Genomic DNA, 19,591 nt, shown 5'->3' on the forward strand with positions numbered 1-19,591 from the left:
AAAGTTCAAACGGAACTGGCGATTAGCATAGCAGCGTCACATACCATATCTTCATCAGCTGCTCTAAATAATCCAGAGTAAAGCAGAAGGGAAAATAAAAGGGAATGGTTGCTTTGTTTTAAGATTTACTATTAGCCAGGCCCTATGATAGCTGGTTTATCTATTTAATCCACATATTCAAACGGCAGCTGTGATTCCTTCTCCTTCTCATTTGTGTTAACTAAGGCTCAGAGGTGTTAGCTAGCTCCAGCCATATAGCTATTGGGTGGTGTGGAATAGTTTCAAATGATTTTATCTTTCTGCCACAGTGAGTTATTTGCTTGGAACATATGCTTTGCAAGATATATCAATAATTGAATTTAGGGATTACATGATAGGAAATGAGGTTTTTCCCTCCTATATGTTTTACTATCAAGACGATGGCAGTAATGAAAACCCCAAGAAGAGACAGGTCTAGAAAACTAGCAACAGTCATTTTAAGAGTTTTGCCTATATTTAAGATATAAAAATGATGTAAGTGGCTATAACTTCTCTAGTTTCTGCCTTTTATTTTTACAATGTTCATTAATAGAAGTACCTGATCCACCTGATAAACCAGAAAACACCTCTCATTTAAATACATCCGGTCTCTAATATTGTACCAGCTTTTCAAGCAATTTTCTCATCACAGTACCATTTAATATTATAAATTAACGTATACTCACCCTTTTTATAATTCACTATTTTCATAACATAATTTTATGTATATTTTCAGTCATGTTAGTACACTGAAGAAAAGCATGCAAAACAGGGACATAAGGATATACCTATTTCAAAGAAAAAGAATGTTGATGCTAAAAGGGAGGTCAGAAAAGAAACTTGGATAATAAAAAAAAAAATACACAGCATAACTGTCCCACTTAGCATATCTTAATAACCAGAAATTAGAATAGTAGTTTGCATCATTCTTTTTAAAAATACGTGGAATGAGTTACTTCTTTGCTCTGTTGTTTAAAACTTCCTCTGGTGATGTTAAAGAATTTCTCCTCTCCGCCCTGGCACTCATAGTGCCTTGACTAATCTTCCCAGTCAGCAGCAGGAGTCCTAAGGCAAAGTCAGGCAGATGCAGGAAGGAACACTCATGATTACTGATGAGGCCTCCTAGGAACCACAAATCTGTTATGGGGGGATTTGATGCTGCTTATCAAGTATCTAGTGAGAACAAATGACTGCCTTCAAGTTAGTAATGCTCTGTCATTTGAGGAGAGAGAGGTTGGGCAAAAGATTATCCAGTCTGTGGATTACCCAGATTCTAACTCTCATCCCAACCTTAGGGAGTTTAAAACTCATTTGATTCCTTCAAGAAGATTAAAAAAAAAAAAAAAAAAAAAAAAAAAAAGGAGAGGAGAAATAATCAGCCTATTTTTACTTTCATTAGTAGAAATCCTGGGTAAAAAAAAAGAAGCTGAAATGAACAGCAAAAATCATATTGATGTGAAATATGGATTTGATATACCAGATTCTTAATTATATAAAATGACAGTGTGCTGAAATATTTATATGGTGAAAATGATTAGACACAATGTCTAATAGGTAAGATAAATGGTGCAGCATAACCTCTGCTTTTAGTCTTGTTTACAGCAAGAGAATTTGTTTTAACACACAAGATATATAAAAGGAGTCAGAAAGACTAAGATAATTCCTGTTACAAGGGGCAGAAAGTTATCAGGAATAGGGAAGAGGTAAATCTAGGAATGCAAAAAGGTTATGATGGAAATGGAAACAATAAACTCTGAGAAGTTCAGGGGCATTTTGAGGACAGTATTACCAGAGCCGAAGAGTCAATCAATAAAATAAGTTTACCATTCATAGATTATGGCTGAAAGAATTACCCAATGTTATGCTTTTGTAAGAAAGATGATAAGTCCAGAGGGAAGAATTGAGATAAAAGAATCAATAATGAGCAAATTAATTGTTACTTACATGGAATAAATTAAAATGGGCACTAAATATAAATATTTGCAATAAAATTGGAGGGTAAAAATATAGGAAGAATCATAATGATGTAAAATGTCACTATGATTGGGAGAGAGAAATTTTAAAAGCATTTTGAATTATTAGCATGAGGATTTTTTCTTCATATACTTGTAAGTTTTAAGTTTAATTTCATTTGATAAAAGGAAAAAAGCTAATAATGTAAACCTTCCAAATGAGTCATTGGGAAGTAAGGTTAAGAAAATGTAATAAATTCAGTTGAAGTTCAGAAAATAACATAGAAAAACAAAATAAATGGTAAAGTAATTTATAAATAGGAAAAACAAAAAATATTGTAGAAATAAACACAATCAGTTCCATAATTCCATTAACTGTAAATGAATTAACATCATAATTTTAAATATCAAGATTTACTGACAAGAAAAAAAATACAAGGCTAATATGTTTATAGTTAACATACCTCAAACACATTAACACAGAACGTTGATCATAAATGGATAGAAAACATGTATTAGGAAAATACAATGAGAAAAAACTTGGAGATAATCAATATGATTACTAAAAACAGACTTTAGTTTATATGCTTAGTTTGAGATGAAGAGAGTTCTTCATAAGATTAATCCTTGATAAGGATTAATAAGTCCTTGATAAGATTAATCTGAAGTACATCTATTAGAATGTACAGGAATCCCTCCTTATCCATGGTTTTACTTTCTGCAGTTTCAGTTATCTGTAGTCTGGAAATATTAAGTGGTGTTCCTTTGGCTGTAACAATCAGCAGAGCCTTCTATTTGACCATCTTGTTCCCAATTTCTGTCTTTCTTTTTAGGTTTTAAGTTATGTTTGGTTATATTCATTTTTCACAACTTATATTTTCATAGATTTCTTAGAAATTTAAGCTGTATGTTTACCAAGAAAATGGGATGACATTTCAAAGGCCTGTTGTAACTAGAGGTATGGTTCTATATTTTAATTACTATAGCCTTAAGCTTTTTCTTTATTTTGTATGATAAATATTGTTAAGGGTCTACTTATTTGATCAGAACTATTGTTTCCTCACTTCCCATTTTTTTTAAGATTTATGTTGCTTGTTTATTTCCTTATGTGTTATTGGGTTTATTCAATTGTAAGTGTCCTAACTTCTTTATTTAGATAATTCTAATAGATGTCCACATGTACACAAGTCTATACATTTATCTAAATCACTTAAACTGCAAACCACTAGTTTGATACATTGTATATATTTGCCATTTAGTAATATGTATCTGCTAATTTCTACATAATTTTTCTTTGGCCAGTCATTATTTAGCATTGTTTCAAAAGGTATAGGGTAGAGGGGTGTGTGTGTGTGTGTGTGTGTGTGTGTGTGTGTGTGTGTGTGTGTGTGTTTTGGTTCCTTTTTTGTTGGGGAGATGGAAATAATAGTATGCAGTTTGTAAAGTAAAAAACTTTCTATTTTGTCCTGTTTGTTTGTAGGCTTCTATAGTAAAGCTATTAAAATATTACTGTCTCATTTCCTTTGTTTTATATGTGGACTTTTAAAAAAATAAGTGACCTATGTGTGCTTGAACAGAACGTCTTGTCTCTAACTTTTTTCTGGAACACCAAATTTAACAGCTATCTACACACATAATAAGCACATTCATAAGAGCAAAAATCAAGTGAGCACTCACAGCACCTGGTTTTAACTTCACTTCACTGAAGAGGCACCAGAGAAGGTAGGAAAGAGTCTTGAACTGCTGATGTCGCCCCTCCTCCAAGCCACAGCAGCAGCCACATGACACAGAAAATCTGTGCTCTTGGGAAGGGGAGAGCATGGCGATTGTGAGACTTTGCATTAAACTCAGTGCTGCCCTGTCACAGCCGAAAGCAAAACTGGGCTAACTCGACTGATGCCTGCCTGTGGAGAGAAAGTTTAGACCAGCCCTAACCAGAGAAGAATTGCCCATCCCAGTGGTTGGAACTTGATTTCTGGCAAGCCTTGCCACCATGGCTCCACCATGGCTAAAGACTCTGGAGTTCTAAATAAACTTGAAAGGCCATGTAGGCCATGAGGACTGCAACTCCTAGACAAGCCCTAGTGCTGAGCTGGGCTCAGAGTCACCTGTGGGGCACATGACTTACTGAGACAGCAGTCTGGGTGGCTAAGGGAGTGCCTATGCCACCCGTCTGCAAAGCCCAAGCATCCAGCACAGCTCTTGGCTCCAAAAGAGACTTCTTCCACTCCACCTGAAGAGAGTAGAGGAAAAGCTAAAGGGTAATTCCTTTTGCATCTTGGATAATAGCTCAGCGACAGTCGGATAGGGCAGTAGGTAGGCTTGTAAGGTCCCTGATGTGGGCTTTAGCTGCCAGATGACATTTGTAGATAAACCTTAGTTCAGGAAAGAGATGGCCACCTTGAAGGGAAAGACTCAGTTGTGATAGGACCCATTATCTGCTGACTTAAGGGCCCTTGGGCCTTGTATAATAAGCAATACCCAGGGAGTAAACTGTGGGCTTTGTGTTAGACTCAGAGATGCTCTGGCTTCAGGCAGAACTTAGCGTATTTCCAGCTGTGTTGGATGTGGTGAGGGACTCCTTCCGCTTGAGAAAAGTGGGGCAAAAAGTAAAGGGGATTTGGTTATACCTTAAGTGCAGGTTCAGCCACAGGGAGGTATAGTACAAAGTGGGCTCTTGGAATGCCCAATTCCAGGCATTGGCCCTTGGACAGCATTTCTGGACCTGCCCTGGGCCAGAGGGGAACCCACTACCCTGAAGGGTGAGTTCCAGGCCAGGTAGCATTTATCACAAACTGACTGAAGAGCACTTAGGCCTTAATTGAATGGCCTTGATAGCCTGGTATTACTCCGCATGGGCCTGTGGTGGTGGTGGTGGCCATGGAGTGCCTGTGGGAAGGGGAGGAAAGAGTGGGAAGGTGTGTCTTGTGGTTTGAGTGCGTATCTTCTTTTGAGAAGTGCCTGTTCATGTCCTTTGCCCATTTTTTAAATTTCTTTTCTCTTTTTTATTTTACTTTAAGATCTGGGATACATGTGCTGAACCTGCAGGTTTGTTACATGGTTTTACACGTGCCATGGTTGTTGGTTGCACCTATCAAACCATCATCTAGGTTTTAAGCTCCACATGCATTAGGTATTTGTCCTAATGCTCTCCCTTTTCCCCCTACTCCCTGTCAGGCCCCAGTCTGTGATGTTCCCCTCCCTGTGTCCATGTGTTTTCATTGTTCAGCTCCCACTTATGATTAAGAACATGCAGTGTTTGGTTTGCATAGTATTCCATGGTATATATGTGCCACATTTTCTTTATCCAGTCTTTCATTGATGGTGTTGCCCATTTTTTAATAGGGTTGTTTGTTTTTTGCTTGTTGATTTAAGTACATTATAGATTTTAGATATTAAACCTTGCACAGTTCACAAATATTTTCTCCTATTCTGTAGATTGCCTGTTTGCATTATTAATAGGTAGCATTTTGTTGAGGATTGATTGTTGCTTCTATATTCATCAGTCGTATTAGCCTGAAGTCATGTCTTTGCCAGATTTTGGTATGAGAATGATACTGGCCTCATAGAATGAGTAATAGAATGAGTTAAAGAGGAGTCCCACCTTCTTGACTTTTTGAAATATTTCTTAGTATGTTGGTACCAGCTCTCCTTTACTTGGTAGAATTCAGTAATGGATCTGTCTGATCCAGGACTTTTTCTGTTTGGTAGACATTTTATTACTGATTCAATTTTGGAACTTATTATTGATTTGTTTATGTATTCAATGTCTTCCTGGTTCAATTTTGGGAGGCTATGTTTCTAGGAACTTATTTATTTCTTCTTCTAGGTTTTCTAGTTTGTGTACACAGAGGTGTTTGTAATCATCTCTGAGGTGTTTTGTTTTGTTTTGTTTTGTTTTCACTGTGCGATTGGCAGTAATGTCACCTTTGTCATTTCTGATTGTGTTTATTTGAACCTTCTCTCATTTTTTCCTTGTTCGTCTAGCTAGTGGTCTATAAATTTTATTTATTCTTTCAAAGAACCAACTGTTATTTTTGCTGATGTTTTGTATAGATTTTCACATCTCAAGTTCATTCAGTCCAGCTCTGGTTTTGTTTATCTTTTGTCTTCTAGCTTAGGGGTTAGTTTGCTCTTCTTTTTCCAGTTCTTCTCAGGGTGATGTTAGGTTGTTTATGTTTTCTAATTTTTTGACGTAGGCATTTAGCACTGTAAACTTTCCTCTTAACACTGCTTTAGCTATGTCTCAGAGATTCAGGCATGTTGCGTCTTTGTTTTTGTTAGTTTTAAAAAATTTCGTGATTTCTGCTTAATTTCATTCTTTACCCAAAAGTCATTCAAGATCAGGTTGTGTAATTTCCATATAATTGTACAGTTTTGAGAAATCTTAGTATTGAGTTTTATCATTATTGTACTATGAATGTGACTGATGTGGTTCACTTATTATTATTATTTTTATTTATTTATTTATTTATTTATTTATTTATTTTTTGAGAATTGCTTTAGGTCCAAGCTTGAGGTTGATCTTAGAGTATGTGGTATGGGCAGATGAGAAGAATGTATATTCTATTGTTGAGTGTAGTGTTCTGTAAATGTCTGTTGGTCCATTTGGACAAGTGTCAAGTTTAGGTCCTGAATATCTTTGTTAGTTTTCTGCCTTGACGAACTGTCTAAAACTATTAGTGTAGTGTTGAAATCTCTCCACTATTATCGTGTGTTTTCATGATTCTCTAAGAACTTGTTTAATGAACTTGGGTGCTCCAGCGTTGGGTGCATACATATTTACGATAGTTAAGTCTTGTTGCATTAAACCTTCTGTCATTATGTAATGCCCTTCTTTGTCTTTTTTGGTCTATGTTGTTTTAAAGTCTCTTTTGTCTGAAATAAGAATAGCAACCACTGGTCTTTTGTGTTTTTCATTTGCTTGATAGATCTTTCTCTACCCTTTTACTTTGAGCCTATATGTATCATTTCATATGAGATGCTTCAGCAGGGCAGTGGCAGGATGACTGGGATTCCCTCCCACACATGTATGTACTGACATCAGGGTAGGGATGTGTCCTGTGTTCACATATGTGTACACCAGTGGCAGAATGGTAGGGGAGTGAGCATACACATGCATACCAGTGAAGCTGTGGCCTAGGGATGGGGGGAGCCTACTAGTGAGTGCATGCCAGCAATTCCTACCTGCAGAAGCTCTTTGACTTTTAGGCAGGGTCTTCCGGTGAAAGGGCTATGGCAGTGGCCATTGGCAAGGACCTTGGCTGGTCAGCCAAGGCTGTGCTCCAAGCAGGTGTGGCTAGGAAGGTACCCTGGGACACGTGAGGACATGGTGGGGTGTTCAGATCAGACTAGCCCTGTTCTACAGGCAAGATAGTCTGGCTCTGTCCAAGTCCAGCAGCCAACAAATGCTAAAGCCACCTAGAGAATTGTAAACCTTCAAGAATGGACACCCATGGCCATGCTCCACTGCAGCCACTCCTACACCCGACCCTGTGGGCTCCATGCAGGCTGGAGTTCTGTCTCTGCAGACTCTCCGGGAAGTTGTCCCTGCATGCTCAAATATCTGTGGGGATCATGAGGTCTCCTGCAGCTATGATTCCAGAGGTCTGTGGCAAGAATGGACCACTCTATGCCTCCTTTATTCACCCTTCCCTAGGATGTGCTCACAACCCCATACAGGGTTCCCAGCTTCTTCTCCTTTCAGCCCTTGGTCTGCACCTTCCCTCCGTCCACTTTCAATGCCATTTTTCCAAAGACATGTTTGGAGTGTGCTGGTTCTCTTGATGATGTGGTCTCATGGTGGAAGAAGCTCTTTCTGTCCTCATGTATTTAATCATCTAGGCTCTTCTCTCTTGAATATATATTTGATAACATTTTAGAATGAAATTCTTACATTGAAGAGTAATTTGGAAAATATAGTTAGGTTGAAATATATATCTTAAAACCTAGCAATTTCACTTTCAGATATATTACCTACAGAAACATGTATATTCTATAAGAAGTGTAAAAACTGGTTTAGGCAAATTTTGTATAATTACCTTATGGAGAAGAAAAATGGCATTAAGTAGGATTATTCAGCATCCTCAAATATATCCATTTCTTTAATATAAGTACATTATGCAAATATGGTAAAATTCTATGATTTGTTAAAATTTGTTCATGAGTAACTGTTGTTCATTATATTTCTATTCCTGTATATTTGAAATAATACATTATTAAAGATAATTTGAAAGGATAAGAGCACGCTTTTTTGAGTGAGGTTATAATATATTATACATAATATATTAACTCATCCTCATTTCCAAGTGTTTTGCAAAACAGAAATACATGGGAGTAGGATTCCAGAATCTGGAGCAGACATTAGGGAAATAAACAAAGTGAGTCGATTCTGCAGTGGGAGAAGACAGGAGGTTGACCTTTGTCCATATGTCACCTCATATGTGCCTTGTATCCGAAATGAGATTCTCTGTCTTCTCATGTTCCATGTCCTACATTCTGGACAGGCCAGGATTCATGTTCCAGAATGTAGGAACTTGGGAAATGCTAGGAGTCGTTGAGAACACCAAGAAAGGGTGGACATCTGTCCACCACAGAACATCAATTGCTGAGGCACCTTGTCTAGTAGATTGACCCATGCTTTTCCTTTTCTCACCAAAAAAGAAAGGAAGGAAGAGAGGAAGGGAGAAAGAAATCACATGAAATTAAAAAAAAAAAAAATTCAAGCCCTGTGATAATTTTCCTTCCCACCCCAGTACAAAAAGAAGCAAGGGACATCTGACAATTAATCTCAACTATGATGATAAGCACCCAATCAAGAATACAAAATATCTAAGAACTAACGCAATAGAAGAAAAAATGAAAGTAGAAAAAATAAAGAACTTGCACCAGAAGAATTAAATCCCTTAGAACAAACAGAATTCAGAAGAAATTATATCAATATGTTCAGAAAAATAGAGATATCACCTTTAAAAGCATTCAGATGTGAAGGAGGGAGAGATTATTATGAAATTATTATTAAGAAGAAATTCTAGAAATTGTATGTGTGTGTGGGTACATGACCATATATGTAGACTTTTCAAAATAACACATTTAGCAGATGGGAAGAATTGCAGTGCAGTATAGACATAGCTGAAGAGGGGATTAGCAAGCAGAAAGATAGAGCTGAAAATATTTGAGAATGGATCACAAACCTATAAAGGGAGGAAATTAAGAAAAAAAAAACCACCACGGTAAGAAGTATGATTTAGACTTTCTGATTATTCTCTTTTAGGAATAGGCATTCCGGAGGGAGAAAACACAGCAAGTAGAAGGCAGAAAGTATTTATATAAAAATAATTGGGAAATCATTTTAGCTGACTTATGGAAGATATAAATATTTAGACTAAGATGACTCACTGAATGCAAAGCAAAATGAATAAGAAAGTAACAGAAAAAATACACCTATGCCATTATAGTGAAATTTCAGAAAATTAAGATTAACAGAAATGCCTGGAGAGAAAAATATGAAACCCTGCAAAGAAATAAGCATCACACTGAAGTCAGATTTCTCATTCCAAACTTAAGAAAAGGAGACAATGGAGCAAATTACATTCAAAATGAGAAATGATGAACATTGAAAAGGAGTAGATTAGGGACAATAAATATTCACAAATCCATAGCTATTTTTCAGTAATATTGGTAGAGGCCGATGAATCTCGTTAAGAAAACAATCTAAATGTCTTAGAATCTGCACTAATTTCCTCTGTATTAAAAAAAAATCCATATCCCCTGTTAAATTCATAAACTACTAAATTTATTTAGATAAGTGAAAGAAGACTTTTCATTTTTAAAACACAATTCTATGAGCTTAATGATCAGTCTCACCAGAAGCTGGATAGAAATCTCATGCATTTTGCATGATTACATTCAAAACACAGTTTGGATAATTGGACCATTCAAAATGATTTAAAGTGGCTTGACAAATTCTGTCTTAAGTTTCATAGGAGCAAACTATTCCTTATTCATGATAGACTTACTAATTAGAATGCTTCTGAGACAGAAAATCATGTGGAAATACTCTTTCTATATCTGCAAATTTATTTCTGCCATTTTTACTTTGGAACAAAGTAAATAATTTGCTATTAATTATGCCCAATTTCAAATTCTGGAAATTCACATTATTTTATTCAATGATCTAATTTGCATGTTTTGGCCAAAGACAAGAAGACTCCACCAGATTTAAAACAAGGACAAAAGCAGAGTCTGATTTCATCAACTCCACAAAACACAAGCAATATTGTGTTGGATAAAGCATAAAGTTGCCTCTGATCTTTAGTGGGCATATAGCAATTTCCTTGGATTCAAAATAGGTAATTTTGCATTATTTCCTGTGCTAAATATAAATTTCTAAACAATTTGTTTGCATGTATAGAATAATATTATTAATAGTCTTTATACTTGGAAAGCCAGGGAAGAGTCCTTAAATTTTCATTTTTATGTTTGGTAAATCAGTAGTATGACTATAGTAAACAATAATTTATTGTATATTTTAAAACAGTTGGTAGAGATTAATTTCAATGTTTGTAGCATAAAGGAAAGATAAACATTTAAGGTGATGAATATTTAAATTGTCATCATTTGATTATTGCACATTATACAAACGTATCAAAATATTACATTTGCCCCTCAAAAATATCCACATTTATTATGTATCAATAAAAACAAAATATAAACAAGGAAATATTTTATGTTGAACTTCATGTTTCAGTAAGTCTCTGAGAGAATATACTGTATCTTAATAAGAAGAAATGATATGCCATGTTAAAAATAAATACACTTTAGACAAGTTGCATCCTTTTGAGTGGAGAGTACATTATTTATACAAAAAAATCCCTTTTTTTAAATGTTTACTAAGCTGTGGAATAACATTTAGAGAAACTAAAAGCTAGTTTTAATAAGGCTTTATGGCTTCTTTCTGTTGGTCGAGGAATCATTCACTTATTCATATTAGAACGTATGAAACTTTTTTGATTATGCTATGGTTCTGATTTCAAAATAGAGATTTTAATTTGCATTTGTTTTTGAAAGTGATGTAGATATATTACATAAATAAGTAGAAAAAATCCTTTTGTAAATCATCCAACATTCTTATTGAAATTGATTTTAAAAATACTGGGATTTCAGATGTCCTATAAGTATATTTTCTCATCATGTTAAATAATAAGCCATTCATTTTATTCTTGAAGATACTTTTAATTAGGTAGGTAGCAAATTGTCTTTTTTGCATCTAACAAAAGAAGATCTAGTCATTTTTAAAAATTTGATTGATGTGCATTCTATATTAATAGTTTTTAAATATTGAATTATTCTTTCATGTTTATAATAAATATAACTTAGCAATAGTTTTTGTTGTTTTAATTTGTTGCTATTCTTGACTTTAAGAACTTTGCAGTCAGTTTATGAGAAGCACACATACAACTAAATGCAATTTAATGTTCTGGTTGCTATGATAGTATTTTGTAAAGGCTAATGTGAAGGATAAAAGAGACAACATCCAAACCTAATAATCAATCAATGGGATGGCTAGACATAACCTGCCTCCTGACATGGTGGAATAGGAAATTCATAGCAATGTCTGTGTAGTCGTCTTGGTTTAAAGAATAAAGCAGAAAAAATAACTTCATCCTCACCACCCCTTCAATGATACAGTGAATGGGAGATAAAGGACAATTTGGACAACACAAGAAGCAACCATTCAGTCAAATTCAGAATATGGGACATTAAGTTCAAATGACATTAAAATGGAGTTGTTTAAAAACACGTCCTGGGCCGGGCGCGGTGGCTCAAGCCTGTAATCCCAGCACTTTGGGAGGCCGAGACGGGCGGATCACGAGGTCAGGAGATCGAGACCATCCTGGCTAACATGGTGAAACCCCGTCTCTACTAAAAAATACAAAAAATTAGCCGGGCGAGGTGGCGGGCGCCTGTAGTCCCAGCTACTCGGGAGGCTGAGGCAGGAGAATGGCCTAAACCCGGGAGGCGGAGCTTGCAGTGAGCTGAGATCCGGCCACTGCACTCCAGCCTGGGGACAGAGCAAGACTCCGTCTCAAAAAAAAAAAAAAAAAAAAAAAACACGTCCTGAAGAAAGACATGGCATGAACCATGGAGGATTGTTAAGGAATAAAGAAGATTTACAAAACTACAAGCAAGACATTATGTATGTACCTTGTTGATGCCAATTTAAACAAATCAACCATAAAGAGGCATTGAGAAGTCAATCTTGAAAAACTGAATGGGGTCTGGGTATTAAGAAATTAATTGTGATGTGTGATAATAGCACTGGGGTTGTATTTTTAAAGTTGCTATAAAAACACTTAAGAATGAAAGGTAAAAGAAAGGTTGTATTCGACTTGCTTTAAAACATCAAGCTATAACACTGACAGAAAATATTGATAAAATAAAATTGGTAAAATGTTATATTTATTGGAACCATGTAATGAGTATATTGGGTTTCATTATAGTGTTCTCTCTCATTTTTTGGATATTTAAAACATTTTCAGGATAAAATTTTCAAAATAAATATAAAGTAAAAGACCTGAGGGAAGGGTAAGCATCTGCACTCAAAGAATGAGAAAACATTTTCTCATAGTGTTAAAAATATTGTTTATTTAAATTGACATTCTTTTGTAATCTGCTGCAAAAACCCATGCCATGCTCTTTAGAATCACTGCTTATGTGCCATACGAAAATAAATTTTGAAAAGATACTATCCAGACTTTATACAAATAGCACTCAAAAGATCTCACTCAGAACTCTTGTCTTGATTATAAAATGCAATTTTGTTCTATTTATTATGAACTATGGAAAAAAGACATAACAATTGGAGAGCTACTTTCTCCCCATTAGTGTTAACACAGATAAAATATTTTTCATGTTTTAATAAACAGTATATATAAAATAACAACTAAACATTATTATGGTTTTTTGGTAGCAGATATGACTCCATTTAAACCGTGTAGGCAAGAAAAAGTAAAACTTCATATGTAAAGGAACATATTCAATATTAAAAATTGATTTACACTTACTTTTTAAAAAATTAGATTATCAGGCCCAGGAGAAAAAACGGACCCAGCAATTGTGGTAACATAAAACTTTTTCTAGGAAACAACTTCAAAAGTATGTATTTCTATGATTTGCTTTCTCTGTCTAATCAGTGAATTTATAAGACCTTCTTCTGCTATCACCTGGTAAAGAGAGAGTTATAAACTTTCCTGATATGAGGCATAGATTTTCTGTACCATGATGCTGTCTGTGTTGAGGGAAACATTGGAAAGTGTGAGAGAGCTAGAGAACGGCCATCTATCTTGTTTGCCATCCTTTTTTGGGAGGAAAGTTGGCACTGCTAGAACAACAAGAGAAGAGAAAGAGGCAAGAAGGAAAGTATAAGAAATAATCCATCAAATCAAAAGAATGAATGAACCAGGTAGAATTTTCAGATGGATGAGAATATGCTATCTGTAACCCAATGCATGATTGAAACAAGTAAAATTTGTTTCTCCTTTTTTTTCTTTTTTTTTTTTTTGGTTTGAGATGGAGTCTCGCTCTGTTGCCCAGGCTGGAGTGCAGTGGCCCCATCTTGGCTCAATGCAGGCTCTGTCTCCTGGGTTCACGCCATTCTACTGCCTCAGCCTCCCGAGTAGTTGGGACAACAGGCGACCGCCACCACGCTTGGTTAATTTTTTGTATTTTTAGTAGAGATGGGGTTTCACCGTGTTTGCCAGGATTGGTCTCGACCTCCTGACCTCGTGATCTGCCCTCCTCGCCTCCCAAAGTGCCGGGATTGCAGGCGTGAGCCACCGTGCCTGGCCTGATTCTCCTTTAAATTATTATTATTATTATTATTATTATTATTATTATTATTATTATTATGCCACTTCTTTCGGAACCAATTTTTCTATATGAAATTGCCTTAGTTTCAGAAAATATGATGTTAACATATTTCTCATTACAAAAATTCTAGAAAACGTGTGTAATACCAGGTAAGTTTTCCTGACATATAATTGAGTCAAAAAGTGTAATGAAAATAGTCTAATTAGTAATGTCTGATTATCCTATCCCAATTATTCATTAGAATAACCACAAAAACCTCAGAGATACAAAGATGAACAGGAACACAAAGAATGCTTAGTCCAGCTTCTGGAACCTCCCTCCCAGTTTCGAGTCTTCCTGCCTTTGCTTCAGGTTGTCCCACCTTTCCAGACCGAACTAATGTACTTCTTACATATATGGATTGATGTCTCATGTTCCCTAAATGTATAAAATCAAGCGGTGCCCTGACTACCCTGGGCACATGTCGTCAGGACTTCCTGAGGCTGTGTCACAGGCGCGTCCTCAACCTTGGCAAAGTAAACTTTCTATATTAACTGACACCTGTCTCAGATTTTCTGGGTTTACAGTATCAAGTTTTAATCCCCGAAACATTAAATCAAGGGCGAATAAGACTAAAAGGAAGAGGTTTCCACCATTGAAACACAAATAAAAAGTTCAGTGTCTCTACCTCCTTCCACTGAGAAAAAGAGCCTTTTAACATGCTGAGAGCTCCACCCACCCAACCTCTTTGCGCATTCAATTGCAATGTGCCGCTCAGTCCTCTCACAAAGGCAGGGTGAAGAGCAGAGGCCACAGTGCATGAAGTAACCCACAGGCAGCTGCCCTCCAGTGGGCAGCCTATGGTTTTGCTTTTTGCCAACTTCACAGCAGAGTCCACAGTTTTTCTCCTGAAAACGAAAATCCACTCCAAAAAAGCATTGGGGAGCAAAGTAGATTTTACAGAAGATTCTGTGGGGACACAGAAAAGAGGATTTATGTCACAGTAGAAAGTAAACAACCTAACACAGAGTCTCACATTATTTTTCCCCATATTCCTCTTTTGCTAGTGGCCATTAGGCCCCTGTCTTTCTTTCCAGAGTCTTTCCCACAAGAGACTACCCTCCCAGCTTTCCTCCTTTTAACTAGAGCTGTTTGAGGACTCCCAGATCCTGCAGGCCCAATTCAGTATAGCCTTATCTAATCATTCATTTAATGAACTAATCTGGCTGTCTGGGGGGAATCCACTGCTAAAAAAAAAAAAAAACAGTTTTGTGTCATTATCACTGCATCCTGAAATATGAAATAAGCGACTATTGAGAGAGCCTAGAAGGACCCTCAATAAAGCATATGCATATGTGTGAATGCTTTCCTGTATTGCATAGAACCAGTGCAGACTATCTAAATGTTGTTCATTACCAAGTGAGCCAAAGTTATCTTATCCTTACTGCAAAGCTGATTTAAACAAAAAAAAAACAAAACAAAACAAAAACCGACTTCATTACATTTCAGGCCCCTCACTTGCAGTCTATTTAGGTGCTGTAAGTAGGTGGAGTTATGCAGTATTTTCCAACCTTTCACATGCACATAAATCACCTGAGGACCTTGTCGAAATTTGCAGATTTGGATTTAGTAGGTCATAGCTGGGACCTAAGGTTTTGCATTTTTAGCAACCTCCCATGCTTTTGATCCATGGACCCTACTTTGAGTAGCAGGGAGGGTTTAGGGGGTTAGTGGTAAAAGAATGAGAGAGGGAGAGATATCAAATTGTAATCAGAAACTACTTCTATGTAACATTTCTGGTAAAGGAATTAGAGAGAAAGAGACTCAGATTTCTAAGATGCAAGTGATTTGTATGGATTTACTTATTCATTCTAAATACTCTGTATATCAATTTTGTTGCTAACTCTATATTCCCATTTTCATACTCTTTTTCTTAAAGAGAACACCTAGAATTATATAAGCTTCAGACTCCAGAAAGCCTGGATCTGTCATTGCCAGTTGAACCAAAAATTTGGTTTGGGTTGTGCATATCCCCTTAGCCACATAGTCAACATCTGAAAAAACGAGTCTATCATTAGGAAGTAGGGCAATGAGGAGAAAATAATACAATCTCTACATTTGATTGCTGACAAAAACAAGGCCTAGAAACATCGCTTTTCAATCAAAACTGAGTAAAAACTGAGGGAGAAAAAAAGCAATACATGACTTTACTAAATATGGCTGTACAACATAAAGAGGTATGTTACTATAAGGATAGAAGAAAAACATTATTTTCTATTATAATGAAAACAAACCCTTTTAAAGTGTAATTTTTTAGCGTTCAACAACATAACAGAGAAAATTATGAAGTCTTAGGAAAAAAATAAAAGAGGTACTCAAAATGAAGTTTGAAATATAAAACATCAAAACTATGGAAGTCCAGGTATAGTCCATTCAATGGAAAGAAAAAAAAATCCACACTTCAAAACAATGAAAAAGAGCTAACAAAGAGCCATATGTATACTCGTAAAATAAGATTAGGTGATGTCAAGTAATATTATGAATTATGACCTAAAATATCAACCTTAAAGGCTGATGTAAGAGACATCAGAGCAGAAGGGAGATTATTTTGCTACAGGATGTCACTTACAGGAAAGACAACCGAAACAAAATTCAAAGTGAACTGACAGGAAATAAATCATTGGAAAAGATATCAGTATACCAGTATTAGTCTATGGAATCTTAAGCAGACAAACTTATAAAAGGGAAATAGTAGCCATAAAAAACGTAATTTATAGAAGGGATTGAGTATATATTCAATAAATTCTTCCATGGATTAAGAATAGAGCTCTTTACAAGAAGCCATAGCTTTATTTTGAACATTTACATGTTCTTAGATTAAAATCAATTACACACAAAAACAGATGCATATGATTCACATATTTTGAAAACATAGTATGAAAGCAATTGTATAAACTTAAAGAATATCAAGCTTATAAATTAAAAAATGCCTTTCTGAATATAGCAAGCCATCAAGTATGCAATGAAAGATATTTTGAAAAGAAACAATTATATCAAAATTAAGTTTCACAACCTAAGTTGCACTGAGACGTAACATCACAATCTTACTTGCTTTAGTTTATTTTTTAAAAAAGAGACTAAATTTTAAGCTTTAGTAATTAGAAAAGAACAAATGTATAGAGAAAAATACAACACAAATATATATTTTTAAATTACAGTACAGGATGAAAATAGAGGGAAGAATTAGAATTGATAAGTCTGAGAGCCACTTTAAGAAAATCTAATATAGTATGCAAAATTCTAGTAAATACACATTTAATAAAGAAACAACACTCAAATAAAAATTATAAATGGAATACATTAAGGCTTTATTGGTAGAAGAAGAATAAAATCTGTCTTCAACATTTTTAAAGGAAAACAAGTGAATTTAATTACTGACACTGGAGTATCTCATAGAAAATTACAAAAATAAACAAGATTTTGAAAGGGTATGGATGAAGCCGGGCTTCAATATGAACCAAAGCAAGGGCCATTCAGATCAGAATTCCTTTCCCAGGAATAATTTATTGTAACAGAAGTAGCCTATTTACGAGGGCTGACTTTTATATATTTATTTATTTTACATTATAACTCCTATAAAACTCAGTTGCCTATGATTTTCATTTTTGACAATTCTGAGTGAAAAACAATTGAAACTCTTGTAGAATCACACTGATTTTCTGTTTTGTTTCTTAACACCTCATTGGGGCTATACCGACTTAATCTAAGTTCCCAGTGGTCACTCTCTCTGGGCATCACTGAAAATTTATGCCTGGTAAAGTCCAGCATTTTTAAGTTAACATGCTCCGTAATGTTAACTCAGACCCTCTTGGGTGCATTAGATTTGATTTTAACTTTACAAAGGTACACATCATTCCAAAATTATGAGAATAGCAATAGTTGATGCGTGGGGATCAATCAGATTTCACTGAAAATTTTATCTAATCCACAATATTTTGGCAAATCTGAGGGCCAAGTGGCCATCAGCTGACAGTTTGGTTCTTAGTACACTAACTAGAGTTTATAAGGAAATCTGGCCTAATACATGATGATTTGTTTCTCATGAATTTGTGTCAAATCTTATACCACAAAAGAAAATATGTTCTTTGACAAAGTTAAAATTATCCCATTATTTCCTTCGTGCTCGTACATGTGAGCCAGTGAGTATTTGAGTTTATCAATCTCGTGATACCTTAATTTAGGCGAGAAGAAAATAGTCAACAGACTTTATTTTCTTTTATCTGCAATATGCAAGGGTGTTCCAGTCATAGAAGGCACAGCCCCAAGACACACCTAGTAGGAGCTTATTATTTTACTGTATAAATGTCTGCTAGGCCAGGCATGGTGGCTCACGCTTGTAATCCTAGCACTTTGGGAGGCCGAGGCTGGCAGATCACCTGAGGTCAAGAGTCTGAGACCAGCCTGGCCAACATGGTGAAACCCTGTTTCTACTAAAAATACAAAAAATTAGCCGGGCATGATGGCGGGAGTCTGTAATCTCAGCTACTCAGGAGGCTGAGGCAGGAGAATCGCTTGAACCTGAGATGGGGAGGTAGCAGTGAGCCAAGATCGCACTACTGCACTCTAGCCTGGGTGACAGAGCAGGACTCTGTCTCAAAAAAACAAAACAAAAAACAAAATAAAATAAAATAACATAAAATAAAATAAAATAAATCTGCTAATTGCCCAACCAAAGATCAGGGAAGCTCACTATCCCTATCATGCTAAGGGAGGAAATAAAAAACTAGTAAGACAGTTAGGAATCAAATAGAAAGATAGTAGTCTTACTGTGTTAAATGGGACTTCCATTTCTGGGCAATACGCAGCCATAGGAACTGGATGTACTTTCACAGCAGAAACAACTAAAACTAGACAAAATACATAAAATGTATGTACATATATAATATATAAAAAGTTTTATAAAATTTAATTTTCAGACAATGGGCATCAGGTCATGAAGGACAGTGATTCTTGAATTAGAAAACAAAATAAGCCCTAGAATTGCCCCCAATTTACTGTCTGGAGAGTTTTCCTAATCTACAGTGAAATTGCCAGGAACCCGGGCCTGGGCGTGGTGGCTCCTAGCACTTTGGGAGGCTGAGGTGGGTGGATCACGAGGTCAGGAGATGGAGACCATCCTTGCTAATACAGTGAAACCCCGTCTCTACTAAAAATATAAAAAATTAGCCAGGCGTGGTGGTGGGCACCTGTAGTCTCAGCTACTCGGGAGGCTGAGGCAGGAGAATGGTGTGAACCTGGAAGATGGAGTTTGCAGTGAGCAGGAGATCACACCACTGCACTCCAGCCTGGGCAACAGAGAGAGATTCCATCTAAAAAAAACAAAAGGAAAGAAAAGAAATTACCAGGAATCCAGGTAGAACTGAAGGATGTCCCTCAGTTGAGAATATAGTTGGAAGTTTGGGCAGATCAATGTGAGTAGGGATCAGAGGCCAAATAGTATATGTAGTGTTTGTGCCTGTTACCCTATGTAAATTTTGCCTCAACTGTATAAAAAAAAAAAAAAATCTGAAAAAATGTAATGCTATATCTGAGTTATCAGTTATCTAAGGGATACTAAGATCATGACTATATAACAGTATTATCAATTAAAGCACTAAGTTGAGTAATGTATTTAACCAGTAGCTACTGTGGACCTGTGGTATACTAGGTGTCGTAATAGGTGATGAGCATCAAATGTGGAACAAGAGAAACTAGTCTCTGGATCAGAAATC

The sequence above is a fragment of the Macaca fascicularis genome, chromosome 7 (genome assembly GCF_037993035.2).
Source record: "Macaca fascicularis isolate 582-1 chromosome 7, T2T-MFA8v1.1".
In the NCBI taxonomy this organism is placed as follows: Eukaryota; Metazoa; Chordata; class Mammalia; order Primates; family Cercopithecidae; genus Macaca; species Macaca fascicularis.